Raw genomic sequence first — 27,609 nt, forward strand, 5'->3', positions numbered from 1 at the left:
GGTATAGTGTAAGTGGCCTCAACCAGTGCCACAGGCCCTGGTGGGGTGTAAGTGGCCTGAGCAAGAGCCACAGACCCTGGTGTGGTGTAATTGGCCTCAATAGCAACTAATGCCCTGGTGTGGTGTAGGTGGCCTCAGCCAGCAGCCACAGGCCCTGGTGTGGTGTAAGTGGCCTCAGCCAGTGCCACAGGCCCTGGTGTGGTGTAAGGGGCCTCAATAGCAACTAATGCCCTGGTGTGGTGTAGGTGGCCTCAGCCAGCAGCCACAGGCCCTGGTGTGGTGTAAGTGGCCTCAGCCAGTGCCAAAGGCCCTGATGTGGTGTAAGTGGCCTCAATAGCAACTAATGCCCTGGTGTGGTGTAAGTGGCCTCAGCCAGCAGCCACAGGCACTGGTGTGGTGTAAGTGGCCTCAGCCAGCAGCCACAGGCCCTGGTGTGGTGTAAGTGGCCTGAGCCAGCAGCCACAGGCCCTGGTGTGGTGTATGTGGCCTCAGCCAGAAGCCACAGGCACTGGTGTGGTGTAAGTGCCCTCAGCCAGCAGCCACAGGCCCTGGTGTGGTGTAAGTGACCTCAGCCAGCAGCCACAGGCCCTGGTGTGGTGTAAGTGGCCTCAGCCAGCAGCCACAGGCCCTGGTGTGGTGTAAGTGGCCTCAGCCAGTGCCACAGGCCCTGGTGTGGTGTAAGTGGCCTGAGCAAGAGTCACAGACCCTGGTGTGGTGTAATTGGCCTCAATAGCAACTAATGCCCTGGTGTGGTGTAGGTGGCCTCAGCCAGCAGCCACAGGCCCTGGTGTGGTGTAAGTGGCCTCAGCCAGTGCCACAGGCCCTGGTGTGGTGTAAGGGGCCTCAATAGCAACTAATGCCCTGGTGTGGTGTAAGTGGCCTCAGCCAGCAGCCACAGGCACTGGTGTGGTGTAAGTGCCCTCAGCCAGCAGCCACAGGCCCTGGTGTGGTGTAAGTGGCCTCAGCCAGCAGCCACAGGCCCTGGTGTGGTGTAAGTGGCCTGAGCAAGAGCCACAGGCCCTGGTGTGGTGTAAGTGGCCTCAGCCAGAAGCCACAGGCACTGGTGTGGTGTAAGTGCCCTCAGCCAGCAGCCACAGGCCCTGGTGTGGTGTAAGTGACCTCAGCCAGCAGCCACAGGCCCTGATGTGGTGTAAGTGGCCCCAGCCGGTCACTCAGGCCCTGGTGTAGTGTAGGTGGCATCAGCTAGCAGCACAAGACATTGGAAAAGAGCCAAAAGCAATGTCGTTAATGTGCCCTCATTAATGGGCAGCTGCTTTTGGTCTTTTAATACACCCCTTCTCTGGATCAAAAGCGGTTCAATGACATGAAAATGAAAGGCTTACAGCACCAGGTATTCCCAGGTAGTCTCCCATCCAAATACTAACCAAGCCCAGCCCTGCTTAGCTTCCGAGATCAGACGAGGTCGGGCATGCTCAGGGTGGTATGGCCGTAAGCTGCTGGCCCCAGCACAATGTCTCAATTTATGGATTCAACTGATTAGGTGGCAAGTACCTGAAGTTACGAAGACAATCCTTTAACCATACCTGCATGTTTGCATAATACCCTAACCCAAAGGCTCAGTTTAGCATTTATCTAACAGCACAGGCCCTGGATTGTTGAAGATGGCCTCAGGAACCAGCACAGGGCCTGGTGTGTTGTACATGGCCACAGCTAGCAGCACAGGGCCTGGTTTGGTGAAGATGGCCTCGGCCAGAAGCGCAGGGCCTGGTGTGATGTGAGTGGCCTGAGCAAGAGCCACAGGCCCTGGTGTGGTGCAAGTGGCCTCAGCCAGAAGCCACAGGCACTGGTGTGGTGTAAGTGGCCTCAGCCAGCAGCCACAGGCCCTGGTGTGGTGTAGGTGGCCTCAGCCAGCAGCCACAGGCCCTGGTGTGGTGTAAGTGCCCTCAGCCAGCAGCCACAGGCCCTGGTGTGGTGTAAGTGGCCTCAGCCAGCAGCCACAGGCCCTGATGTGGTGTAAGTGGCCTCAGCCGGTCACTCAGGCCCTGGTGTGGTGTAGGTGGCATCAGCTAGCAGCACAAGACATTGGAAAACAGCCAAAAGCAATGTCGTTAATGTGCCCTCATTAATGGGCAGCTGCTTTTGGTCTTTTAATACACCCCTTCTCTGGATCAAAAGCGGTTCAATGACATGAAAATGAAAGGCTTATAGCACCAGGTATTCCCAGGCAGTCTCCCATCCAAGTACTAACCAAGCCCAGCCCTGCTTAGCTTCCGAGATTAGACGAGGTCGGGCGTGCTCAGGGTGGTATGGCCGTAAGCTGCTGGCCCCAGCACAATGTCTCAATTTATGGATTCAAGTGATTAGGTGGCAAGTACCTGAAGTTACGAAGACAATCCTTTAACCATACCTGCATGTTTGCATAATACCCTAACCCAAAGGCTCAGTTTAGCATTTATCTAACAGCACAGGCCCTGGATTGTTGAAGATGGCCTCAGGAACCAGCACAGGGCCTGGTATGTTGTACATGGCCACAGCAAGAAGCACAGGGCCTGGTTTGGTGAAGATGGCCTCGGCGAAAAGCGTAGGGCCTGGTCTGATGTGACTGGCCTGAGCAAGAGCCACAGGCCCTGGTGTGGTGTAAGTGGCCTCAGCCAGAAGCCACAGGCACTGGTGTGGTGTAAGTGGCCTCAGCCAGCAGCCACAGGCCCTGGTGTGGTGTAAGTGGCCTCAGCCAGCAGCCACAGGCCCTGGTGTGGTGTAAGTGGCCTCAGCCAGCAGCCACAGGCCCTGGTGTGGTGTAAGTGGCCTCAGCCAGCAGCCACAGGCCCTGGTGTGGTGTAAGTGGCCTCAGCCAGAGCCACAGGCCCTGGTATAGTGTAAGTGGCCTCAACCAGTGCCACAGGCCCTGGTGGGGTGTAAGTGGCCTGAGCAAGAGCCACAGACCCTGGTGTGGTGTAATTGGCCTCAATAGCAACTAATGCCCTGGTGTGGTGTAGGTGGCCTCAGCCAGCAGCCACAGGCCCTGGTGTGGTGTAAGTGGCCTCAGCCAGTGCCACAGGCCCTGGTGTGGTGTAAGGGGCCTCAATAGCAACTAATGCCCTGGTGTGGTGTAGGTGGCCTCAGCCAGCAGCCACAGGCCCTGATGTGGTGTAAGTGGCCCCAGCCGGTCACTCAGGCCCTGGTGTGGTGTAGGTGGCATCAGCTAGCAGCACAAGACATTGGAAAAGAGCCAAAATCAATGTCGTTAATGTGCCCTCATTAATGGGCAGCTGCTTTTGGTCTTTTAATACACCCCTTCTCTGGATCAAAAGCGGTTCAATGACATGAAAATGAAAGGCTTACAGCACCAGGTATTCCCAGGTAGTCTCCCATCCAAGTACTAACCAAGCCCAGCCCTGCTTAGCTTCCGAGATCAGACGAGGTCGGGCATGCTCAGGGTGGTATGGCCGTAAGCTGCTGGCCCCAGCACAATGTCTCAATTTATGGATTCAACTGATTAGGTGGCAAGTACCTGAAGTTACGAAGACAATCCTTTAACCATACCTGCATGTTTGCATAATACCCTAACCCAAAGGCTCAGTTTAGCATTTATCTAACAGCACAGGCCCTGGATTGTTGAAGATGGCCTCAGGAACCAGCACAGGGCCTGGTGTGTTGTACATGGCCACAGCTAGCAACACAGGGCCTGGTTTGGTGAAGATGGCCTCGGCCAGAAGCGCAGGGCCTGGTGTGATGTGAGTGGCCTGAGCAAGAGCCACAGGCCCTGGTGTGGTGTAAGTGGCCTCAGCCAGAAGCCACAGGCACTGGTGTGGTGTAAGTGGCCTCAGCCAGCAGCCACAGGCCCTGGTGTGGTGTAAGTGGCCTCAGCCAGCAGCCACAGGCCCTGGTGTGGTGTAAGTGGCCTCAGCCAGCAGCCACAGGCCCTGGTGTGGTGTAAGTGGCCTCAGCCAGCAGCCACAGGCCCTGGTGTGGTGTAAGTGGCCTCAGCCAGAGCCACAGGCCCTGGTGTAGTGTAAGTGGCCTCAGCCAGTGCCACAGGCCCTGGTGTGGTGTAAGTGGCCTGAGCAAGAGCCACAGACCCTGGTGTGGTGTAAGTGGCCTCAATAGCAACTAATGCCCTGGTGTGGTGTAGGTGGCCTCAGCCAGCAGCCACAGGCCCTGGTGTGGTGTAAGTGGCCTCAGCCAGTGCCACAGGCCCTGGTGTGGTGTAAGGGGCCTCAATAGCAACTAATGCCCTGGTGTGGTGTAAGTGGCCTCAGCCAGCAGCCACAGGCACTGGTGTGGTGTAAGTGGCCTCAGCCAGCAGCCACAGGCCCTGGTGTGGTGTAAGTGGCCTCAGCCAGCAGCCACAGGCCCTGGTGTGGTGTAAGTGGCCTGAGCCAGCAGCCACAGGCCCTGGTGTGGTGTAAGTGGCCTCAGCCAGAAGCCACAGGCACTGGTGTGGTGTAAGTGGCCTCAGCCAGCAGCCACAGGCCCTGGTGTGGTGTAAGTGACCTCAGCCAGCAGCCACAGGCCCTGGTGTGGTGTAAGTGGCCTCAGCCAGCAGCCACAGGCCCTGGTGTGGTGTAAGTGGCCTCAGCCAGTGCCACAGGCCCTGGTGTGGTGTAAGTGGCCTGAGCAAGAGTCACAGACCCTGGTGTGGTGTAATTGGCCTCAATAGCAACTAATGCCCTGGTGTGGTGTAGGTGGCCTCAGCCAGCAGCCACAGGCCCTGGTGTGGTGTAAGTGGCCTCAGCCAGTGCCACAGGCCCTGGTGTGGTGTAAGTGGCCTGAGCAAGAGCCACAGGCCCTGGTGTGGTGTAAGTGGCCTCAGCCAGCAGCCACAGGCCCTGGTGTGGTGTAAGTGGCCTGAGCAAGAGCCACAGGCCCTGGTGTGGTGTAAGTGGCCTCAGCCAGAAGCCACAGGCACTGGTGTGGTGTAAGTGCCCTCAGCCAGCAGCCACAGGCCCTGGTGTGGTGTAAGTGACCTCAGCCAGCAGCCACAGGCCCTGGTGTGGTGTAAGTGGCCTCAGCCAGCAGCCACAGGCCCTGGTGTGGTGTAAGTGGCCTCAGCCAGTGCCACAGGCCCTGGTGTGGTGTAAGTGGCCTGAGCAAGAGTCACAGACCCTGGTGTGGTGTAATTGGCCTCAATAGCAACTAATGCCCTGGTGTGGTGTAGGTGGCCTCAGCCTGCAGCCACAGGCCCTGATGTGGTGTAAGTGGCCCCAGCCGGTCACTCAGGCCCTGGTGTGGTGTAGGTGGCATCAGCTAGCAGCACAAGACATTGGAAAAGAGCCAAAATCAATGTCGTTAATGTGCCCTCATTAATGGGCAGCTGCTTTTGGTCTTTTAATACACCCCTTCTCTGGATCAAAAGCGGTTCAATGACATGAAAATGAAAGGCTTACAGCACCAGGTATTCCCAGGTAGTCTCCCATCCAAGTACTAACCAAGCCCAGCCCTGTTTAGCTTCCGAGATCAGACGAGGTCGGGCATGCTCAGGGTGGTATGGCCGTAAGCTGCTGGCCCCAGCACAATGTCTCAATTTATGGATTCAACTGATTAGGTGGCAAGTACCTGAAGTTACGAAGACAATCCTTTAACCATACCTGCATGTTTGCATAATACCCTAACCCAAAGGCTCAGTTTAGCATTTATCTAACAGCACAGGCCCTGGATTGTTGAAGATGGCCTCAGGAACCAGCACAGGGCCTGGTGTGTTGTACATGGCCACAGCTAGCAGCACAGGGCCTGGTTTGGTGAAGATGGCCTCGGCCAGAAGCGCAGGGCCTGGTGTGATGTGAGTGGCCTGAGCAAGAGCCACAGGCCCTGGTGTGGTGTAAGTGGCCTCAGCCAGAAGCCACAGGCACTGGTGTGGTGTAAGTGGCCTCAGCCAGCAGCCACAGGCCCTGGTGTGGTGTAAGTGGCCTCAGCCAGCAGCCACAGGCCCTGGTGTGGTGTAAGTGGCCTCAGCCAGCAGCCACAGGCCCTGGTGTGGTGTAAGTGGCCTCAGCCAGCAGCCACAGGCCCTGGTGTGGTGTAAGTGGCCTCACCAGAGCCACAGGCCCTGGTATAGTGTAAGTGGCCTCAATAGCAACTAATGCCCTGGTGTGGTGTAGGTGGCCTCAGCCAGCAGCCACAGGCCCTGATGTGGTGTAAGTGGCCCCAGCCGGTCACTCAGGCCCTGGTGTGGTGTAGGTGGCATCAGCTAGCAGCACAAGACATTGGAAAAGAGCCAAAATCAATGTCGTTAATGTGCCCTCATTAATGGGCAGCTGCTTTTGGTCTTTTAATACACCCCTTCTCTGGATCAAAAGCGGTTCAATGACATGAAAATGAAAGGCTTACAGCACCAGGTATTCCCAGGTAGTCTCCCATCCAAGTACTAACCAAGCCCAGCCCTGCTTAGCTTCCGAGATCAGACGAGGTCGGGCATGCTCAGGGTGGTATGGCCGTAAGCTGCTGGCCCCAGCACAATGTCTCAATTTATGGATTCAACTGATTAGGTGGCAAGTACCTGAAGTTACGAAGACAATCCTTTAACCATACCTGCATGTTTGCATAATACCCTAACCCAAAGGCTCAGTTTAGCATTTATCTAACAGCACAGGCCCTGGATTGTTGAAGATGGCCTCAGGAACCAGCACAGGGCCTGGTGTGTTGTACATGGCCACAGCTAGCAACACAGGGCCTGGTTTGGTGAAGATGGCCTCGGCCAGAAGCGCAGGGCCTGGTGTGATGTGAGTGGCCTGAGCAAGAGCCACAGGCCCTGGTGTGGTGTAAGTGGCCTCAGCCAGAAGCCACAGGCACTGGTGTGGTGTAAGTGGCCTCAGCCAGCAGCCACAGGCCCTGGTGTGGTGTAAGTGGCCTCAGCCAGCAGCCACAGGCCCTGGTGTGGTGTAAGTGGCCTCAGCCAGCAGCCACAGGCCCTGGTGTGGTGTAAGTGGCCTCAGCCAGCAGCCACAGGCCCTGGTGTGGTGTAAGTGGCCTCAGCCAGAGCCACAGGCCCTGGTGTAGTGTAAGTGGCCTCAGCCAGTGCCACAGGCCCTGGTGTGGTGTAAGTGGCCTGAGCAAGAGCCACAGACCCTGGTGTGGTGTAAGTGGCCTCAATAGCAACTAATGCCCTGGTGTGGTGTAGGTGGCCTCAGCCAGCAGCCACAGGCCCTGGTGTGGTGTAAGTGGCCTCAGCCAGTGCCACAGGCCCTGGTGTGGTGTAAGGGGCCTCAATAGCAACTAATGCCCTGGTGTGGTGTAAGTGGCCTCAGCCAGCAGCCACAGGCACTGGTGTGGTGTAAGTGGCCTCAGCCAGCAGCCACAGGCCCTGGTGTGGTGTAAGTGGCCTCAGCCAGCAGCCACAGGCCCTGGTGTGGTGTAAGTGGCCTGAGCCAGCAGCCACAGGCCCTGGTGTGGTGTAAGTGGCCTCAGCCAGAAGCCACAGGCACTGGTGTGGTGTAAGTGCCCTCAGCCAGCAGCCACAGGCCCTGGTGTGGTGTAAGTGACCTCAGCCAGCAGCCACAGGCCCTGGTGTGGTGTAAGTGGCCTCAGCCAGCAGCCACAGGCCCTGGTGTCGTGTAAGTGGCCTCAGCCAGTGCCACAGACCCTGGTGTGGTGTAATTGGCCTCAATAGCAACTAATGCCCTGGTGTGGTGTAGGTGGCCTCAGCCAGCAGCCACAGGCCCTGGTGTGGTGTAAGTGGCCTCAGCCAGTGCCACAGGCCCTGGTGTGGTGTAAGTGGCCTGAGCAAGAGCCACAGGCCCTGGTGTGGTGTAAGTGGCCTCAGCCAGCAGCCACAGGCCCTGGTGTGGTGTAGGTGGCCTGAGCAAGAGCCACAGGCCCTGGTGTGGTGTAAGTGGCCTCAGCCAGAAGCCACAGGCACTGGTGTGGTGTAAGTGCCCTCAGCCAGCAGCCACAGGCCCTGGTGTGGTGTAAGTGACCTCAGCCAGCAGCCACAGGCCCTGGTGTGGTGTAAGTGGCCTCAGCCAGCAGCCACAGGCCCTGGTGTGGTGTAAGTGGCCTCAGCCAGTGCCACAGGCCCTGGTGTGGTGTAAGTGGCCTGAGCAAGAGTCACAGACCCTGGTGTGGTGTAATTGGCCTCAATAGCAACTAATGCCCTGGTGTGGTGTAGGTGGCCTCAGCCTGCAGCCACAGGCCCTGATGTGGTGTAAGTGGCCCCAGCCGGTCACTCAGGCCCTGGTGTGGTGTAGGTGGCATCAGCTAGCAGCACAAGACATTGGAAAAGAGCCAAAATCAATGTCGTTAATGTGCCCTCATTAATGGGCAGCTGCTTTTGGTCTTTTAATACACCCCTTCTCTGGATCAAAAGCGGTTCAATGACATGAAAATGAAAGGCTTACAGCACCAGGTATTCCCAGGTAGTCTCCCATCCAAGTACTAACCAAGCCCAGCCCTGTTTAGCTTCCGAGATCAGACGAGGTCGGGCATGCTCAGGGTGGTATGGCCGTAAGCTGCTGGCCCCAGCACAATGTCTCAATTTATGGATTCAACTGATTAGGTGGCAAGTACCTGAAGTTACGAAGACAATCCTTTAACCATACCTGCATGTTTGCATAATACCCTAACCCAAAGGCTCAGTTTAGCATTTATCTAACAGCACAGGCCCTGGATTGTTGAAGATGGCGTCAGGAACCAGCACAGGGCCTGGTGTGTTGTACATAGCCACAGCTAGCAGCACAGGGCCTGGTTTGGTGAAGATGGCCTCGGCCAGAAGCGCAGGGCCTGGTGTGATGTGACTGGCCTGAGCAAGAGCCACAGGCCCTGGTGTGGTGTAAGTGGCCTCAGCCAGAAGCCACAGGCACTGGTGTGGTGTAAGTGGCCTCAGCCAGCAGCCACAGGCCCTGGTGTGGTGTAAGTGGCCTCAGCCAGCAGCCACAGGCCCTGGTGTGGTGTAAGTGGCCTCAGCCAGCAGCCACAGGCCCTGGTGTGGTGTAAGTGGCCTCAGCCAGCAGCCACAGGCCCTGGTGTGGTGTAAGTGGCCTCAGCCAGAGCCACAGGCCCTGGTATAGTGTAAGTGGCCTCAACCAGTGCCACAGGCCCTGGTGGGGTGTAAGTGGCCTGAGCAAGAGCCACAGACCCTGGTGTGGTGTAATTGGCCTCAATAGCAACTAATGCCCTGGTGTGGTGTAGGTGGCCTCAGCCAGCAGCCACAGGCCCTGGTGTGGTGTAAGTGGCCTCAGCCAGTGCCACAGGCCCTGGTGTGGTGTAAGGGGCCTCAATAGCAACTAATGCCCTGGTGTGGTGTAGGTGGCCTCAGCCAGCAGCCACAGGCCCTGATGTGGTGTAAGTGGCCCCAGCCGGTCACTCAGGCCCTGGTGTGGTGTAGGTGGCATCAGCTAGCAGCACAAGACATTGGAAAAGAGCCAAAATCAATGTCGTTAATGTGCCCTCATTAATGGGCAGCTGCTTTTGGTCTTTTAATACACCCCTTCTCTGGATCAAAAGCGGTTCAATGACATGAAAATGAAAGGCTTACAGCACCAGGTATTCCCAGGTAGTCTCCCATCCAAGTACTAACCAAGCCCAACCCTGCTTAGCTTCCGAGATCAGACGAGGTCGGGCATGCTCAGGGTGGTATGGCCGTAAGCTGCTGGCCCCAGCACAATGTCTCAATTTATGGATTCAACTGATTAGGTGGCAAGTACCTGAAGTTACGAAGACAATCCTTTAACCATACCTGCATGTTTGCATAATACCCTAACCCAAAGGCTCAGTTTAGCATTTATCTAACAGCACAGGCCCTGGATTGTTGAAGATGGCCTCAGGAACCAGCACAGGGCCTGGTGTGTTGTACATGGCCACAGCTAGCAACACAGGGCCTGGTTTGGTGAAGATGGCCTCGGCCAGAAGCGCAGGGCCTGGTGTGATGTGAGTGGCCTGAGCAAGAGCCACAGGCCCTGGTGTGGTGTAAGTGGCCTCAGCCAGAAGCCACAGGCACTGGTGTGGTGTAAGTGGCCTCAGCCAGCAGCCACAGGCCCTGGTGTGGTGTAAGTGGCCTCAGCCAGCAGCCACAGGCCCTGGTGTGGTGTAAGTGGCCTCAGCCAGCAGCCACAGGCCCTGGTGTGGTGTAAGTGGCCTCAGCCAGCAGCCACAGGCCCTGGTGTGGTGTAAGTGGCCTCAGCCAGAGCCACAGGCCCTGGTGTAGTGTAAGTGGCCTCAGCCAGTGCCACAGGCCCTGGTGTGGTGTAAGTGGCCTGAGCAAGAGCCACAGACCCTGGTGTGGTGTAAGTGGCCTCAATAGCAACTAATGCCCTGGTGTGGTGTAGGTGGCCTCAGCCAGCAGCCACAGGCCCTGGTGTGGTGTAAGTGGCCTCAGCCAGTGCCACAGGCCCTGGTGTGGTGTAAGGGGCCTCAATAGCAACTAATGCCCTGGTGTGGTGTAAGTGGCCTCAGCCAGCAGCCACAGGCACTGGTGTGGTGTAAGTGGCCTCAGCCAGCAGCCACAGGCCCTGGTGTGGTGTAAGTGGCCTCAGCCAGCAGCCACAGGCCCTGGTGTGGTGTAAGTGGCCTGAGCCAGCAGCCACAGGCCCTGGTGTGGTGTAAGTGGCCTTAGCCAGAAGCCACAGGCACTGGTGTGGTGTAAGTGCCCTCAGCCAGCAGCCACAGGCCCTGGTGTGGTGTAAGTGACCTCAGCCAGCAGCCACAGGCCCTGGTGTGGTGTAAGTGGCCTCAGCCAGCAGCCACAGGCCCTGGTGTGGTGTAAGTGGCCTCAGCCAGTGCCACAGGCCCTGGTGTGGTGTAAGTGGCCTGAGCAAGAGTCACAGACCCTGGTGTGGTGTAATTGGCCTCAATAGCAACTAATGCCCTGGTGTGGTGTAGGTGGCCTCAGCCAGCAGCCACAGGCCCTGGTGTGGTGTAAGTGGCCTCAGCCAGTGCCACAGGCCCTGGTGTGGTGTAAGTGGCCTGAGCAAGAGCCACAGGCCCTGGTGTGGTGTAAGTGGCCTCAGCCAGCAGCCACAGGCCCTGGTGTGGTGTAGGTGGCCTGAGCAAGAGCCACAGGCCCTGGTGTGGTGTAAGTGGCCTCAGCCAGAAGCCACAGGCACTGGTGTGGTGTAAGTGCCCTCAGCCAGCAGCCACAGGCCCTGGTGTGGTGTAAGTGACCTCAGCCAGCAGCCACAGGCCCTGGTGTGGTGTAAGTGGCCTCAGCCAGCAGCCACAGGCCCTGGTGTGGTGTAAGTGGCCTCAGCCAGTGCCACAGGCCCTGGTGTGGTGTAAGTGGCCTGAGCAAGAGTCACAGACCCTGGTGTGGTGTAATTGGCCTCAATAGCAACTAATGCCCTGGTGTGGTGTAGGTGGCCTCAGCCTGCAGCCACAGGCCCTGATGTGGTGTAAGTGGCCCCAGCCGGTCACTCAGGCCCTGGTGTGGTGTAGGTGGCATCAGCTAGCAGCACAAGACATTGGAAAAGAGCCAAAATCAATGTCGTTAATGTGCCCTCATTAATGGGCAGCTGCTTTTGGTCTTTTAATACACCCCTTCTCTGGATCAAAAGCGGTTCAATGACATGAAAATGAAAGGCTTACAGCACCAGGTATTCCCAGGCGGTCTCCCATCCAAGTACTAACCAAGCCCAGCCCTGTTTAGCTTCCGAGATCAGACGAGGTCGGGCATGCTCAGGGTGGTATGGCCGTAAGCTGCTGGCCCCAGCACAATGTCTCAATTTATGGATTCAACTGATTAGGTGGCAAGTACCTGAAGTTACGAAGACAATCCTTTAACCATACCTGCATGTTTGCATAATACCCTAACCCAAAGGCTCAGTTTAGCATTTATCTAACAGCACAGGCCCTGGATTGTTGAAGATGGCCTCAGGAACGAGCACAGGGCCTGGTGTGTTGTACATGGCCACAGCTAGCAGCACAGGGCCTGGTTTGGTGAAGATGGCCTCGGCCAGAAGCGCAGGGCCTGGTGTGATGTGAGTGGCCTGAGCAAGAGCCACAGGCCCTGGTGTGGTGTAAGTGGCCTCAGCCAGAAGCCACAGGCACTGGTGTGGTGTAAGTGGCCTCAGCCAGCAGCCACAGGCCCTGGTGTGGTGTAAGTGGCCTCAGCCAGCAGCCACAGGCCCTGGTGTGGTGTAAGTGGCCTCAGCCAGCAGCCACAGGCCCTGGTGTGGTGTAAGTGGCCTCAGCCAGCAGCCACAGGCCCTGGTGTGGTGTAAGTGGCCTCAGCCAGAGCCACAGGCCCTGGTGTAGTGTAAGTGGCCTCAGCCAGTGCCACAGGCCCTGGTGTGGTGTAAGTGGCCTCAGCCAGCAGCCACAGGCCCTGGTGTGGTGTAAGTGGCCTCAGCCAGAGCCACAGGCCCTGGTGTAGTGTAAGTGGCCTCAGCCAGTGCCACAGGCCCTGGTGTGGTGTAAGTGGCCTGAGCAAGAGCCACAGACCCTGGTGTGGTGTAATTGGCCTCAATAGCAACTAATGCCCTGGTGTGGTGTAAGTGGCCTCAGCCAGTGCCACAGGCCCTGGTGTGGTGTAAGGGGCCTCAATAGCAACTAATGCCCTGGTGTGGTGTAAGTGGCCTCAGCCAGCAGCCACAGGCACTGGTGTGGTGTAAGTGGCCTCAGCCAGCAGCCACAGGCCCTGGTGTGGTGTAAGTGGCCTCAGCCAGCAGCCACAGGCCCTGGTGTGGTGTAAGTGGCCTGAGCCAGCAGCCACAGACCCTGGTGTGGTGTAAGTGGCCTCAGCCAGAAGCCACAGGCACTGGTGTGGTGTAAGTGCCCTCAGCCAGCAGCCACAGGCCCTGGTGTGGTGTAAGTGACCTCAGCCAGCAGCCACAGGCCCTGGTGTGGTGTAAGTGGCCTCAGCCAGTGCCACAGGCCCTGGTGTGGTGTAAGTGGCCTGAGCAAGAGTCACAGACCCTGGTGTGGTGTAATTGGCCTCAATAGCAACTAATGCCCTGGTGTGGTGTAGGTGGCCTCAGCCAGCAGCCACAGGCCCTGGTGTGGTGTAAGTGGCCTCAGCCAGTGCCACAGGCCCTGGTGTGGTGTAAGTGGCCTGAGCAAGAGCCACAGGCCCTGGTGTGGTGTAAGTGGCCTCAGCCAGCAGCCACAGGCCTTGGTGTGGTGTAAGTGGCCTGAGCAAGAGCCACAGGCCCTGGTGTGGTGTAAGTGGCCTCAGCCAGAAGCCACAGGCACTGGTGTGGTGTAAGTGCCCTCAGCCAGCAGCCACAGGCCCTGGTGTGGTGTAAGTGACCTCAGCCAGCAGCCACAGGCCCTGGTGTGGTGTAAGTGGCCTCAGCCAGCAGCCACAGGCCCTGGTGTGGTGTAAGTGGCCTCAGCCAGTGCCACAGGCCCTGGTGTGGTGTAAGTGGCCTGAGCAAGAGTCACAGACCCTGGTGTGGTGTAATTGGCCTCAATAGCAACTAATGCCCTGGTGTGGTGTAGGTGGCCTCAGCCAGCAGCCACAGGCCCTGGTGTGGTGTAAGTGGCCTCAGCCAGTGCCACAGGCCCTGGTGTGGTGTAAGTGGCCTGAGCAAGAGCCACAGACCCTGGTGTGGTGTAATTGGCCTCAATAGCAACTAATGCCCTGGTGTGGTGTAAGTGGCCTCAGCCAGCAGCCACAGGCCCTGGTGTGGTGTAAGTGGCCTCAGCCAGCAGCCACAGGCCCTGATGTGGTGTAAGTGGCCCCAGCCGGTCACTCAGGCCCTGGTGTGGTGTCGGTGGCATCAGCTAGCAGCACAAGACATTGGAAAACAGCCAAAAGCAATGTCGTTAATGTGCCCTCATTAATGGGCAGCTGCTTTTGGTCTTTTAATACACCCCTTCTCTGGATCAAAAGCGGTTCAATGACATGAAAATGAAAGGCTTACAGCACCAGGTATTCCCAGGTAGTCTCCCATCCAAGTACTAACCAAGCCCAGCCCTGCTTAGCTTCCGAGATCAGACGAGGTCGGGCGTGCTCAGGGTGGTATGGCCGTAAGCTGCGGGCCCCAGCACAATGTCTCAATTTATGGATTCAACTGATTAGGTGGCAAGTACCTGAAGTTACGAAGACAATCCTTTAACCATACCTGCATGTTTGCATAATACCCTAACCCAAAGGCTCAGTTTAGCATTTATCTAACAGCACAGGCCATGGATTGTTGAAGATGGCCTCAGGAACCAGCACAGGGCCTGGTGTGTTGTACATGGCCACAGCTAGCAGCACAGGGCCTGGTTTGGTGAAGATGGCCTCGGCCAGAAGCGCAGGGCCTGGTGTGATGTGAGTGGGCTGAGCAAGAGCCACAGGCCCTGGTGTGGTGTAAGTGGCCTCAGCCAGAAGCCACAGGCACTGGTGTGGTGTAAGTGGCCTCAGCCAGCAGCCACAGGCCCTGGTGTGGTGTAAGTGGCCTCAGCCAGCAGCCACAGGCCCTGGTGTGGTGTAAGTGGCCTCAGCCAGCAGCCACAGGCCCTGGTGTGGTGTAAGTGGCCTCAGCCAGAGCCACAGGCCCTGGTGTGGTGTAAGTGGCCTCAGCCACTGCCACAGGCCCTGGTGTGGTGTAAGTGGCCTGAGCAAGAGCCAAAGACCCTGGTGTGGTGTAATTGGCCTCAATAGCAACTAATGCCCTGGTGTGGTGTAGGTGGCCTCAGCCAGCAGCCACAGGCCCTGGTGTGGTGTCAGTGGCCTCAATAGCAACTAATGCCCTGGTGTGGTGTAAGTGGCCTCAGCCAGCAGCCACAGGCCCTGGTGTGGTGTAAGTGGCTTGAGCAAGAGCCACAGACCCTGGTGTGGTGTAATTGGCCTCAATAGCAACTAAGGCCCTGGTGTGGTGTAGGTGGCCTCAGCCAGCAGCCACAGGCCCTGGTGTGGTGTAAGTGGCCTCAGCCAGCAGCCACAGGCCCTGGTGTGGTGTAAGTGGCCTCAGCCAGCAGCCACAGGCCCTGATGTGGTGTAAGTGGCCCCAGCCGGTCACTCAGGCCCTGGTGTGGTGTAGGTGGCATCAGCTAGCAGCACAAGACATTGGAAAACAGCCAAAAGCAATGTCGTTAATGTGCCCTCATTAATGGGCAGCTGCTTTTGGTCTTTTAATACACCCCTTCTCTGGATCAAAAGCGGTTCAGTGACATGAAAATGAAATGCTTACAGCACCAGGTATTCCCAGGCGGTCTCCCATCCAAGTACTAACCAAGCCCAGCCCTGCTTAGCTTCCGAGATCAGACGAGGTCGGGCGTGCTCAGGGTGGTATGGCCGTAAGCTGCTGGCCCCAGCACAATGTCTCAATTTATGGATTCAACTGATTAGGTGGCAAGTACCTGAAGTTACGAAGACAATCCTTTAACCATACCTGCATTTTTGCATAATACCCTAACCCAAAGGCTCAGTTTAGCATTTATCTAACAGCACAGGCCCTGGATTGTTGAAGATGGCCTCAGGAACCAGCACAGGGCCTGGTGTGTTGTACATGGCCACAGCAAGCAGCACAGGGCCAGGTTTGGTGAAGATGGCCTCGGCCAGAAGCACAGGGTCTGGTGTGATATGAGTGGCCTGAGCAAGAGCCACAGGCCCTGGTGTGGTGTAAGTGGCCTCAGCCAGAAGCCACAGGCCCTGGTGTGGTGTAGGTGGCCTCAGCCAGCAGCCACAGGCCCTTGTGTGGTGTAAGTGGCCTCAGCCAGCAGCCACAGGCCCTGGTGTGGTGTAAGTGGCCTCAGCCAGCAGCCACAGGCCCTGGTGTGGTGTAATTGGCCTCAATAGCAACTAATGCCCTGGTGTGGTGTAGGTGGCCTCAATAGCAACTAAGGCCCTGGTGTGGTGTAAGTGGCCTCAGCCAGCAGCCACAGGCCCTGGTGTGGTGTAAGTGGCCTCAGCCAGTGCCACAGGCCCTGGTGTGGTGTAAGGGGCCTCAATAGCAACTAATGCCCTGGTGTGGTGTAAGTGGCCTCAGCCAGCAGCCACAGGCACTGGTGTGGTGTAAGTGCCCTCAACAAGCAGCCACAGGCCCTGGTGTGGTGTAAGTGGCCTCAGCCAGCAGCCACAGGCCCTGGTGTGGTGTAAGTGGCCTCAGCCAGCAGCCACAGGCCCTGGTGTGGTGTAAGTGGCCCAAGCAAGAGCCACAGGCCCTGGTGTGGTGTAAGTGGCCTCAGCCAGAAGCCACAGGCACTGGTGTGGTGTAAGTGCCCTCAGCCAGCAGCCACAGGCCCTGGTGTGGTGTAAGTGACCTCAGCCAGCAGCCACAGGCCCTGGTGTGGTGTAAGTGGCCTCAGCCAGCAGCCACAGGCCCTGGTGTGGTGTAAGTGGCCTCAGCCAGTGCCACAGGCACTGGTGTGGTGTAATTGGCCTCAATAGCAACTAATGCCCTGGTGTGGTGTAAGTGGCCTCAGCCAGCAGCCACAGGCCCTGGTGTGGTGTAAGTGGCCTCAGCCAGTGCCACAGGCCCTGGTGTGGTGTAAGTGGCCTGAGCAAGAGCCACAGACCCTGGTGTGGTGTAATTGGCCTCAATAGCAACTAATGCCCTGGTGTGGTGTAAGTGGCCTCAGCCAGCAGCCACAGGCCCTGGTGTGGTGTAAGTGGCCTCAGCCAGCAGCCACAGGCCCTGATGTGGTGTAAGTGGCCCCAGCCGGTCACTCAGGCCCTGGTGTGGTGTAGGTGGCATCAGCTAGCAGCACAAGACATTGGAAAACAGCCAAAAGCAATGTCGTTAATGTGCCCTCATTAATGGGCAGCTGCTTTTGGTCTTTTAATACACCCCTTCTCTGGATCAAAAGCGGTTCAATGACATGAAAATGAAAGGCTTACAGCACCAGGTATTCCCAGGTAGTCTCCCATCCAAGTACTAACCAAGCCCAGCCCTGCTTAGCTTCCGAGATCAGACGAGGTCGGGCGTGCTCAGGGTGGTATGGCCGTAAGCTGCTGGCCCCAGCACAATGTCTCAATTTATGGATTCAACTGATTAGGTGGCAAGTACCTGAAGTTACGAAGACAATCCTTTAACCATACCTGCATGTTTGCATAATACCCTAACCCAAAGGCTCAGTTTAGCATTTATCTAACAGCACAGGCCCTGGATTGTTGAAGATGGCCTCAGGAACCAGCACAGGGCCTGGTTTGTTGTACATGGCCACAGCTAGCAGCACAGGGCCTGGTTTGGTGAAGATGGCCTCGGCCAGAAGCGCAGGGCCTGGTGTGATGTGAGTGGCCTGAGCAAGAGCCACAGGCCCTGGTGTGGTGTAAGTGGCCTCAGCCAGAAGCCACAGGCACTGGTGTGGTGTAAGTGGCCTCAGCCAGCAGCCACAGGCCCTGGTGTGGTGTAAGTGGCCTCAGCCAGCAGCCACAGGCCCTGGTGTGGTGTAAATGGCCTCAGCCAGCAGCCACAGGCCCTGGTGTGGTGTAAGTGGCCTCAGCCAGAGCCACAGGCCCTGGTGTGGTGTAAGTGGCCTCAGCCAGTGCCACAGGCCCTGGTGTGGTGTAAGTGGCCTGAGCAAGAGCCACAGACCCTGTTGTGGTGTAATTGGCCTCAATAGCAACTAATGCCCTGGTGAGGTGTAGGTGGCCTCAGCCAGCAGCCACAGGCCCTGGTGTGGTGTAAGTGGCCTCAGCCAGTGCCACAGGCCCTGGTGTGGTGTAAGGGGCCTCAATAGCAACTAATGCCCTGGTGTGGTGTAAGTGGCCTCAGCCAGCAGCCACAGGCACTGGTGTGGTGTAAGTGGCCTCAGCCAGCAGCCACAGGCCCTGGTGTGGTGTAAGTGGCCTCAGCCAGCAGCCACAGGCCCTGGTGTGGTGTAAGTGGCCTGAGCCAGCTGCCACAGGCCCTGGTGTGGTGTAAGTGGCCTCAGCCAGAAGCCACAGGTACTGGTGTTGTGTAAGTGCCCTCAGCCAGCAGCCACAGGCCCTGGTGTGGTGTAAGTGACCTCAGCCAGCAGCCACAGGCCCTGGTGTGGTGTAAGTGGCCTCAGCCAGCAGCCACAGGCCCTGGTGTGGTGTAAGTGGCCTCAGCCAGTGCCACAGGCCCTGGTGTGGTGTAAGTGGCCTGAGCAAGAGTCACAGACCCTGGTGTGGTGTAATTGGCCTCAATAGCAACTAATGCCCTGGTGTGGTGTAGGTGGCCTCAGCCAGCAGCCACAGGCCCTGGTGTGGTGTAAGTGGCCTCAGCCAGTGCCACAGGCCCTGGTGTGGTGTAAGGGGCCTCAATAGCAACTAATGCCCTGGTGTGGTGTAAGTGGCCTCAGCCAGCAGCCACAGGCACTGGTGTGGTGTAAGTGCCCTCAGCCAGCAGCCACAGGCCCTGGTGTGGTGTAAGTGGCCTCAGCCAGCAGCCACAGGCCCTGGTGTGGTGTAAGTGGCCTCAGCAAGAGCCACAGGCCCTGGTGTGGTGTAAGTGGCCTCAGCCAGAAGCCACAGGCACTGGTGTGGTGTAAGTGCCCTCAGCCAGCAGCCACAGGCACTGGTGTGGTGTAAGTGACCTCAGCCAGCAGCCACAGGCCCTGGTGTGGTGTAAGTGGCCTCAGCCAGCAGCCACAGGCCCTGGTGTGGTGTAAGTGGCCTCAGCCAGTGCCACAGGCCCTAGTGTGGTGTAAGTGGCCTGAGCAAGAGTCACAGACCCTGGTGTGGTGTAATTGGCCTCAATAGCAACTAATGCCCTGGTGTGGTGTAGGTGGCCTCAGCCAGCAGCCACAGGCCCTGGTGTGGTGTAAGTGGCCTCAGCCAGTGCCACAGGCCCTGATGTGGTGTAAGTGGCCTGAGCAAGAGCCACAGACCCTGGTGTGGTGTAATTGGCCTCAATAGCAACTAATGCCCTGGTGTGGTGTAAGTGGCCTCAGCCAGAAGCCACAGGCACTGGTGTGGTGTAAGTGGCCTCAGCCAGCAGCCACAGGCCCTGATGTGGTGTAAGTGGCCCCAGCCAGCAGCCACAGGCCCTGGTGTGGTGTAAGTGGCCTCAGCCAAAAGCCACAGGCACTGGTGTGGTGTAAGTGCCCTCAGCCAGCAGCCACAGGCACTGGTGTGGTGTAAGTGACCTCAGCCAGCAGCCACAGGCCCTGGTGTGGTGTAAGTGGCCTCAGCCAGCAGCCACAGGCCCTGGTGTGGTGTAAGTGGCCTCAGCCAGTGCCACAGGCCCTGGTGTGGTGTAAGTGGCCTGAGCAAGAGTCACAGACCCTGGTGTGGTGTAATTGGCCTCAATAGCAACTAATGCCCTGGTGTGGTGTAAGTGGCCTCAGCCAGCAGCCACAGGCCCTGGTGTGGTGTAAGTGGCCTGAGCAAGAGCCACAGGCCCTGGTGTGGTGTAAGTGGCCTCAGCCAGAAGCCACAGGCACTGGTGTGGTGTAAGTGGCCTCAGCCAGCAGCCACAGTCCCTGGTGTGGTGAAAGTGGCCTCAGCCAGCAGCCACAGGCCCTGGTGTGGTGTAAATGGCCTCAGCCAGCAGCCACAGGCCCTGGTGTGGTGTAAGTGGCCTCAGCCAGAGCCACAGGCCATGGTGTGGTGTAAGTGGCCTCAGCCAGTGCCACAGGCCCTGGTGTGGTGTAAGTGGCCTGAGCAAGAGCCACAGACCCTGGTGTGGTGTAATTGGCCTCAATAGCAACTAATGCCCTGGTGTGGTGTAAGTGGCCTCAGCCAGTGCCACAGGCCCTGGTGTGGTGTAAGGGGCCTCAATAGCAACTAATGCCCTGGTGTGGTGTAAGTGGCCTCAGCCACCAGCCACAGGCACTGGTGTGGTGTAAGTGGCCTCAGCCAGCAGCCACAGGCCCTGGTGTGGTGTAAGTGGCCTGAGCCAGCTGCCACAGGCCGTAGTGTGGTGTAAGTGGCCTCAGCCAGAAGCCACAGGCACTGGTGTGGTGTAAGTGCCCTCAGCCAGCAGCCACACGCCCTGGTGTGGTGTAAGTGACCTCAGCCAGCAGCCAAAGGCCCTGGTGTGGTGTAAGTGGCCTCAGCCAGCAGCCACAGGCCCTGGTGTGGTGTAAGTGGCCTCAGCCAGTGCCACAGGCCCTGGTGTGGTGTAAGTGGCCTGAGCAAGAGTCACAGACCCTGGTGTGGTGTAATTGGCCTCAATAGCAACTAATGCCCTGGTGTGGTGTAGGTGGCCTCAGCCAGCAGCCACAGGCACTGGTGTGGTGTAAGTGGCCTCAGCCAGTGCCACAGGCCCTGGTGTGGTGTAAGTGGCCTGAGCAAGAGCCACAGGCCCTGGTGTGGTGTAAGTGGCCTCAGCCAGAAGCCACAGGCACTGGTGTGGTGTAAGTGCCCTCAGCCAGCAGCCACAGGCACTGGTGTGGTGTAAGTGACCTCAGCCAGCAGCCACAGGCCCTGGTGTGGTGTAAGTGGCCTCAGCCAGCAGCCACAGGCCCTGGTGTGGTGTAAGTGGCCTCAGCCAGAAGCCACAGGCACTGGTGTGGTGTAAGTGCCCTCAGCCAGCAGCCACAGGCACTGGTGTGGTGTAAGTGACCTCAGCCAGCAGCCACATGCCCTGGTGTGGTGTAAGTGGCCTCAGCCAGCAGCCACAGGCCCTGGTGTGGTGTAAGTGGCCTCAGCCAGTGCCACAGGCCCTGGTGTGGTGTAAGTGGCCTGAGCAAGAGTCACAGACGCTGGTGTGGTGTAATTGGCCTCAATAGCAACTAATGCCCTGGTGTGGTGTAGGTGGCCTCAGCCAACAGCCACAGGCCCTGGTGTGGTGTAAGTGGCCTCAGCCAGTGCCACAGGCCATGGTGTGGTGTAAGTGGCCTGAGCAAGAGCCACAGACCCTGGTGTGGTGTAAGTGGCCTCAATAGCAACTAATGCCCTGGTGTGGTGTAAGTGGCCTCAGCCAGCAGCCACAGGCCCTGGTGTGGTGTAAGTGGCCTCAGCCAGCAGCCACAGGCCCTGATGTGGTGTAAGTGGCCCCAGCCGGTCACTCAGGCCCTGGTGTGGTGTAGGTGGCATCAGCTAGCAGCACAAGACATTGGAAAACAGCCAAAAGCAATGTCGTTAATGTGCCCTCATTAATGGGCAGCTGCTTTTGGTCTTTTAATACACCCCTTCTCTGGATCAAAAGCTGTTCAATGACATGAAAATGAAAGGCTTACAGCACCAGGTATTCCCAGGTAGTCTCCCATCCAAGTACTAACCAAGCCCAGCCCTGCTTAGCTTCCGAGATCAGACGAGGTCGGGCGTGCTCAGGGTGGTATGGCCGTAAGCTGCTGGCCCCAGCACAATGTCTCAATTTATGGATTCAACTGATTAGGTGGCAAGTACCTGAAGTTACGAAGACAATCCTTTAACCATACCTGCATGTTTGCATAATACCCTAACCCAAAGGCTCAGTTTAGCATTTATCTAACAGCACAGGCCCTGGATTGTTGAAGATGGCCTCAGGAACCAGCACAGGGCCTGGTGTGTTGTACATGGCCACAGCTAGCAGCACAGGGCCTGGTTTGGTGAAAATGGCCTCGGCCAGAAGCGCAGGGCCTGGTGTGATGTGAGTGGCCTGAGCCAGAAGCCACAGGCACTGGTGTGGTGTAAGTGGCCTCAGCCAGCAGCCACAGGCCCTGGTGTGGTGTAAGTGGCCTCAGCCAGCAGCCACAGGCCCTGGTGTGGTGTAAGTGGCCTCAGCCAGCAGCCACAGGCCCTGGTGTGGTGTAAGTGGCCTCAGCCAGAGCCACAGGCCCTGGTGTGGTGTAAGTGGCCTCAGCCAGTGCCACAGGCCCTGGTGTGGTGTAAGTGGCCTGAGCAAGAGCCAAAGACCCTGGTGTGGTGTAATTGGCCTCAATAGCAACTAATGCCCTGGTGTGGTGTAGGTGGCCTCAGCCAGCAGCCACAGGCCCTGGTGTGGTGTAAGTGGCCTCAATAGCAACTAATGCCCTGGTGTGGTGTAAGTGGCCTCAGCCAGCAGCCACAGGCCCTGGTGTGGTGTAAGTGGCCTCAGCCAGCAGCCACAGGCCCTGGTGTGGTGTAAGTGGCCTCAGCCAGCAGCCACAGGCCCTGGTGTGGTGTAAGTGGCCTCAATAGCAACTAAGACCCTGGTGTGGTGTAGGTGGCCTCAGCCAGCAGCCACAGGCCCTGGTGTGGTGTAAGTGGCCTCAGCCAGCAGCCACAGGCCCTGGTGTGGTGTAAGTGGCCTCAGCCAGCAGCCACAGGCCCTGATGTGGTGTAAGTGGCCCCAGCCGGTCACTCAGGCCCTGGTGTGGTGTAGGTGGCATCAGCTAGCAGCACAATACATTGGAAAACAGCCAAAAGCAATGTCGTTAATGTGCCCTCATTAATGGGCAGCTGCTTTTGGTCTTTTAATACACCCCTTCTCTGGATCAAAAGCGGTTCAATGACATGAAAATGAAAGGCTTACAGCACCAGGTATTCCCAGGTAGTCTCCCATCCAAATACTAACCAAGCCCAGCCCTGCTTAGCTTCCGAGATCAGACGAGGTCGGGCATGCTCAGGGTGGTATGGCCGTAAGCTGCTGGCCCCAGCACAATGTCTCAATTTATGGATTCAACTGATTAGGTGGCAAGTACCTGAAGTTACGAAGACAATCCTTTAACCATACCTGCATGTTTGCATAATACCCTAACCCAAAGGCTCAGTTTAGCATTTATCTAACAGCACAGGCCCTGGATTGTTGAAGATGGCCTCAGGAACCAGCACAGGGCCTGGTGTGTTGTACATGGCCACAGCTAGCAGCACAGGGCCTGGTTTGGTGAAGATGGCCTCGGCCAGAAGCGCAGGGCCTGGTGTGATGTGAGTGGCCTGAGCAAGAGCCACAGGCCCTGGTGTGGTGTAAGTGGCCTCAGCCAGAAGCCACAGTCCCTGGTGTGGTGTAAGTGGCCTCAGCCAGCAGCCACAGGCCCTGGTGTGGTGTAAGTGGCCTCAGCCAGCAGCCACAGTCCCTGGTGTGGTGTAAGTGGCCTCAGCCAGCAGCCACAGGCCCTGGTGTGGTGTAAGTGACCTCAGCCAGCAGCCACAGTCCCTGGTGTGGTGTAAGTGGCCTCAGCCAGCAGCCACAGGCCCTGGTGTGGTGTAAGTGACCTCAGCCAGCAGCCACAGGCCCTGGTGTGGTGTAAGTGGCCTCAGCCAGCAGCCACAGGCCCTGGTGTGGTGTAAGTGGCCTGAGCCAGCTGCCACAGGCCCTGGTGTGGTGTAAGTGGCCTCAGCCAGAAGCCACAGGCACTGGTGTGGTGTAAGTGCCCTCAGCCAGCAGCCACAGGCCCTGGTGTGGTGTAAGTGACCTCAGCCAGCAGCCACAGGCCCTGGTGTGGTGTAAGTGGCCTCAGCCAGCAGCCACAGGCCCTGGTGTGGTGTAAGTGGCCTCAGCCAGTGCCACAGGCCCTGGTGTGGTGTAAGTGGCCTGAGCAAGAGTCACAGACCCTGGTGTGGTGTAATTGGCCTCAATAGCAACTAATGCCCTGGTGTGGTGTAGGTGGCCTCAGCCAGCAGCCACAGGCCCTGGTGTGGTGTAAGTGGCCTCAGCCAGTGCCACAGGCCCTGGTGTGGTGTAAGGGGCCTCAATAGCAACTAATGCCCTGGTGTGGTGTAAGTGGCCTCAGCCAGCAGCCACAGGCACTGGTGTGGTGTAAGTGCCCTCAGCCAGCAGCCACAGGCCCTGGTGTGGTGTAAGTGGCCTCAGCCAGCAGCCACAGGCCCTGGTGTGGTGTAAGTGGCCTGAGCAAGAGCCACAGGCCCTGGTGTGGTGTAAGTGGCCTCAGCCAGAAGCCACAGGCACTGGTGTGGTGTAAGTGACCTCAGCCAGCAGCCACAGGCCCTGGTGTGGTGTAAGTGGCCTCAGCCAAAAGCCACAGGCACTGGTGTGGTGTAAGTGCCCTCAGCCAGCAGCCACAGGCACTGGTGTGGTGTAAGTGACCTCAGCCAGCAGCCACAGGCCCTGGTGTGGTGTAAGTGGCCTCAGCCAGCAGCCACAGGCCCTGGTGTGGTGTAAGTGGCCTCAGCCAGTGCCACAGGCCCTGGTGTGGTGTAAGTGGCCTGAGCAAGAGTCACAGACCCTGGTGTGGTGTAATTGGCCTCAATAGCAACTAATGCCCTGGTGTGGTGTAAGTGGCCTCAGCCAGCAGCCACAGGCCCTGGTGTGGTGTAAGTGGCCTGAGCAAGAGCCACAGGCCCTGGTGTGGTGTAAGTGGCCTCAGCCAGAAGCCACAGGCACTGGTGTGGTGTAAGTGGCCTCAGCCAGCAGCCACAGTCCCTGGTGTGGTGTAAGTGGCCTCAGCCAGCAGCCACAGGCCCTGGTGTCGTGTAAATGGCCTCAGCCAGCAGCCACAGGCCCTGGTGTGGTGTAAGTGGCCTCAGCCAGAGCCACAGGCCATGGTGTGGTGTAAGTGGCCTCAGCCAGTGCCACAGGCCCTGGTGTGGTGTAAGTGGCCTGAGCAAGAGCCACAGACCCTGGTGTGGTGTAATTGGCCTCAATAGCAACTAATGCCCTGGTGTGGTGTAGGTGGCCTCAGCCAGCAGCCACAGGCCCTGGTGTGGTGTAAGTGGCCTCAGCCAGTGCCACAGGCCCTGGTGTGGTGTAAGGGGCCTCAATAGCAACTAATGCCCTGGTGTGGTGTAAGTGGCCTCAGCCAGCAGCCACAGGCACTGGTGTGGTGTAAGTGGCCTCAGCCAGCAGCCACAGGCCCTGGTGTGGTGTAAGTGGCCTCAGCCAGCAGCCACAGGCCCTGGTGTGGTGTAAGTGGCCTGAGCCAGCTGCCACAGGCCCTAGTGTGGTGTAAGTGGCCTCAGCCAGAAGCCACAGGCACTGGTGTGGTGTAAGTGCCCTCAGCCAGCAGCCACACGCCCTGGTGTGGTGTAAGTGACCTCAGCCAGCAGCCAAAGGCCCTGGTGTGGTGTAAGTGGCCTCAGCCAGCAGCCACAGGCCCTGGTGTGGTGTAAGTGGCCTCAGCCAGTGCCACAGGCCCTGGTGTGGTGTAAGTGGCCTGAGCAAGAGTCACAGACCCTGGTGTGGTGTAATTGGCCTCAATAGCAACTAATGCCCTGGTGTGGTGTAGGTGGCCTCAGCCAGCAGCCACAGGCCCTGGTGTGGTGTAAGTGGCCTCAGCCAGTGCCACAGGCCCTGGTGTGGTGTAAGTGGCCTGAGCAAGAGCCACAGGCCCTGGTGTGGTGTAAGTGGCCTCAGCCAGAAGCCACAGGCACTGGTGTGGTGTAAGTGCCCTCAGCCAGCAGCCACAGGCACTGGTGTGGTGTAAGTGACCTCAGCCAGCAGCCACAGGCCCTGGTGTGGTGTAAGTGGCCTCAGCCAGAAGCCACAGGCACTGGTGTGGTGTAAGTGCCCTCAGCCAGCAGCCACAGGCACTGGTGTGGTGTAAGTGACCTCAGCCAGCAGCCACATGCCCTGGTGTGGTGTAAGTGGCCTCAGCCAGCAGCCACAGGCCCTGGTGTGGTGTAAGTGGCCTCAGCCAGTGCCACAGGCCATGGTGTGGTGTAAGTGGCCTGAGCAAGAGCCACAGACCCTGGTGTGGTGTAATTGGCCTCAATAGCAACTAATGCCCTGGTGTGGTGTAAGTGGCCTCAGCCAGCAGCCACAGGCCCTGGTGTGGTGTAAGTGGCCTCAGCCAGCAGCCACAGGCCCTGATGTGGTGTAAGTGGCCCCAGCCGGTCACTCAGGCCCTGGTGTGGTGTAGGTGGCATCAGCTAGCAGCACAAGACATTGGAAAACAGCCAAAAGCAATGTCGTTAATGTGCCCTCATTAATGGGCAGCTGCTTTTGGTCTTTTAATACACCCCTTCTCTGGATCAAAAGCTGTTCAATGACATGAAAATGAAAGGCTTACAGCACCAGGTATTCCCAGGTAGTCTCCCATCCAAGTACTAACCAAGCCCAGCCCTGCTTAGCTTCCGAGATCAGACGAGGTCGGGCGTGCTCAGGGTGGTATGGCCGTAAGCTGCTGGCCCCAGCACAATGTCTCAATTTATGGATTCAACTATTTAGGTGGCAAGTACCTGAAGTTACGAAGACAATCCTTTAACCATACCTGCATGTTTGCATAATACCCTAACCCAAAGGCTCAGTTTAGCATTTATCTAACAGCACAGGCCCTGGATTGTTGAAGATGGCCTCAGGAACCAGCACAGGGCCTGGTGTGTTGTACATGGCCACAGCTAGCAGCACAGGGCCTGGTTTGGTGAAAATGGCCTCGGCCAGAAGCGCAGGGCCTGGTGTGATGTGACTGGCCTGAGCAAGAGCCACAGGCCCTGGTGTGGTGTAAGTGGCCTCAGCCAGAAGCCACAGGCACTGGTGTGGTGTAAGTGGCCTCAGCCAGCAGCCACAGGCCCTGGTGTGGTGTAAGTGGCCTCAGCCAGCAGCCACAGGCCCTGGTGTGGTGTAAGTGGCCTCAGCCAGCAGCCACAGGCCCTGGTGTGGTGTAAGTGGCCTCAGCCAGAGCCACAGGCCCTGGTGTGGTGTAAGTGGCCTCAGCCAGTGCCACAGGCCCTGGTGTGGTGTAAGTGACCTATATAGCAACTAATGCCCTGGTGTGGTGTAAGTGGCCTCAGCCAGCAGCCACAGGCCCTGGTGTGGTGTAAGTGGCCTCAGCCACTGCCACAGGCCCTGGTGTGGTGTAAGTGGCCTCAATAGCAACTAAGGCCCTGGTGTGGTGTAGGTGGCCTCAGCCAGCAGCCACAGGCCCTGGTGTGGTGTAAGTGGCCTCAGCCAGTGCCACAGGCCCTGGTGTGGTGTAAGTGGCCTGAGCAAGAGCCACAGACCATGGTGTGGTGTAATTGGTCTCAGCCAGAGCCACAGGCCCTGGTGTGGTGTAAGTGGCCTCAGCCAGTGCCACAGGCCCTGGTGTGGTGTAAGTGGCCTGAGCAAGAGCCACAGACCCTGGTGTGGTGTAATTGGCCTCAATAGCAACTAATGCCCTGGTGAGGTGTAGGTGGCCTCAGCCAGCAGCCACAGGCCCTGGTGTGGTGTAAGTGGCCTCAGCCAGTGCCACAGGCCCTGGTGTGGTGTAAGGGGCCTCAATAGCAACTAATGCCCTGGTGTGGTGTAAGTGGCCTCAGCCAGCAGCCACAGGCACTGGTGTGGTGTAAGTGGCCTCAGCCAGCAGCCACAGGCCCTGGTGTGGTGTAAGTGGCCTCAGCCAGCAGCCACAGGCCCTGGTGTGGTGTAAGTGGCCTGAGCCAGCTGCCACAGGCCCTGGTGTGGTGTAAGTGGCCTCAGCCAGAAGCCACAGGTACTGGTGTTGTGTAAGTGCCCTCAGCCAGCAGCCACAGGCCCTGGTGTGGTGTAAGTGACCTCAGCCAGCAGCCACAGGCCCTGGTGTGGTGTAAGTGGCCTCAGCCAGCAGCCACAGGCCCTGGTGTGGTGTAAGTGGCCTCAGCCAGTGCCACAGGCCCTGGTGTGGTGTAAGTGGCCTGAGCAAGAGTCACAGACCCTGGTGTGGTGTAATTGGCCTCAATAGCAACTAATGCCCTGGTGTGGTGTAGGTGGCCTCAGCCAGCAGCCACAGGCCCTGGTGTGGTGTAAGTGGCCTCATCCAGTGCCACAGGCCCTGGTGTGGTGTAAGGGGCCTCAATAGCAACTAATGCCCTGGTGTGGTGTAAGTGGCCTCAGCCAGCAGCCACAGGCACTGGTGTGGTGTAAGTGCCCTCAGCCAGCAGCCACAGGCCCTGGTGTGGTGTAAGTGGCCTCAGCCAGCAGCCACAGGCCCTGGTGTGGTGTAAGTGGCCTCAGCAAGAGCCACAGGCCCTGGTGTGGTGTAAGTGGCCTCAGCCAGAAGCCACAGGCACTGGTGTGGTGTAAGTGCCCTCAGCCAGCAGCCACAGGCACTGGTGTGGTGTAA

General features: G+C 58.2%; 13 non-coding genes and 1 pseudogene across 13 annotated transcripts; all 14 read right to left on the bottom strand.

The window, feature by feature from the left end:
- Positions 1-1,336: 1,336 nt before the first annotated feature.
- LOC145427113 (5S ribosomal RNA) lies at positions 1,337-1,455 on the bottom strand. The gene has a single exon (XR_013907837.1). It is a non-coding gene; the product is annotated as a 5S ribosomal RNA (ribosomal RNA).
- A 705-nt stretch (positions 1,456-2,160) lies between these two features.
- LOC145427312 (5S ribosomal RNA) lies at positions 2,161-2,279 on the bottom strand (annotated as a pseudogene).
- A 1,017-nt stretch (positions 2,280-3,296) lies between these two features.
- On the bottom strand, positions 3,297-3,415 carry LOC145426677 (5S ribosomal RNA). The gene has a single exon (XR_013907388.1). It is a non-coding gene; the product is annotated as a 5S ribosomal RNA (ribosomal RNA).
- A 1,926-nt stretch (positions 3,416-5,341) lies between these two features.
- On the bottom strand, positions 5,342-5,460 carry LOC145426891 (5S ribosomal RNA). The gene has a single exon (XR_013907612.1). It is a non-coding gene; the product is annotated as a 5S ribosomal RNA (ribosomal RNA).
- An 821-nt stretch (positions 5,461-6,281) lies between these two features.
- Positions 6,282-6,400, bottom strand: LOC145426679 (5S ribosomal RNA). The gene has a single exon (XR_013907390.1). It is a non-coding gene; the product is annotated as a 5S ribosomal RNA (ribosomal RNA).
- Positions 6,401-8,287: 1,887 nt separating this feature from the next.
- Positions 8,288-8,406, bottom strand: LOC145426892 (5S ribosomal RNA). The gene has a single exon (XR_013907613.1). It is a non-coding gene; the product is annotated as a 5S ribosomal RNA (ribosomal RNA).
- A 1,017-nt stretch (positions 8,407-9,423) lies between these two features.
- On the bottom strand, positions 9,424-9,542 carry LOC145426566 (5S ribosomal RNA). Its single transcript, XR_013907276.1, has one exon. It is a non-coding gene; the product is annotated as a 5S ribosomal RNA (ribosomal RNA).
- Positions 9,543-11,468: 1,926 nt separating this feature from the next.
- Positions 11,469-11,587, bottom strand: LOC145426561 (5S ribosomal RNA). Its single transcript, XR_013907271.1, has one exon. It is a non-coding gene; the product is annotated as a 5S ribosomal RNA (ribosomal RNA).
- A 2,160-nt stretch (positions 11,588-13,747) lies between these two features.
- On the bottom strand, positions 13,748-13,866 carry LOC145427566 (5S ribosomal RNA). Its single transcript, XR_013908108.1, has one exon. It is a non-coding gene; the product is annotated as a 5S ribosomal RNA (ribosomal RNA).
- A 1,135-nt stretch (positions 13,867-15,001) lies between these two features.
- On the bottom strand, positions 15,002-15,120 carry LOC145427836 (5S ribosomal RNA). The gene has a single exon (XR_013908378.1). It is a non-coding gene; the product is annotated as a 5S ribosomal RNA (ribosomal RNA).
- Positions 15,121-16,650: 1,530 nt separating this feature from the next.
- Positions 16,651-16,769, bottom strand: LOC145427567 (5S ribosomal RNA). Its single transcript, XR_013908109.1, has one exon. It is a non-coding gene; the product is annotated as a 5S ribosomal RNA (ribosomal RNA).
- A 4,134-nt stretch (positions 16,770-20,903) lies between these two features.
- LOC145427568 (5S ribosomal RNA) lies at positions 20,904-21,022 on the bottom strand. The gene has a single exon (XR_013908110.1). It is a non-coding gene; the product is annotated as a 5S ribosomal RNA (ribosomal RNA).
- A 1,137-nt stretch (positions 21,023-22,159) lies between these two features.
- Positions 22,160-22,278, bottom strand: LOC145427114 (5S ribosomal RNA). The gene has a single exon (XR_013907838.1). It is a non-coding gene; the product is annotated as a 5S ribosomal RNA (ribosomal RNA).
- A 3,314-nt stretch (positions 22,279-25,592) lies between these two features.
- Positions 25,593-25,711, bottom strand: LOC145427569 (5S ribosomal RNA). Its single transcript, XR_013908111.1, has one exon. It is a non-coding gene; the product is annotated as a 5S ribosomal RNA (ribosomal RNA).
- Positions 25,712-27,609: the final 1,898 nt, after the last annotated feature.

The sequence above is a fragment of the Astatotilapia calliptera genome, chromosome 3 (assembly GCF_964374335.1).
Source record: "Astatotilapia calliptera chromosome 3, fAstCal68.1, whole genome shotgun sequence".
Classification (NCBI taxonomy): Eukaryota; Metazoa; Chordata; class Actinopteri; order Cichliformes; family Cichlidae; genus Astatotilapia; species Astatotilapia calliptera.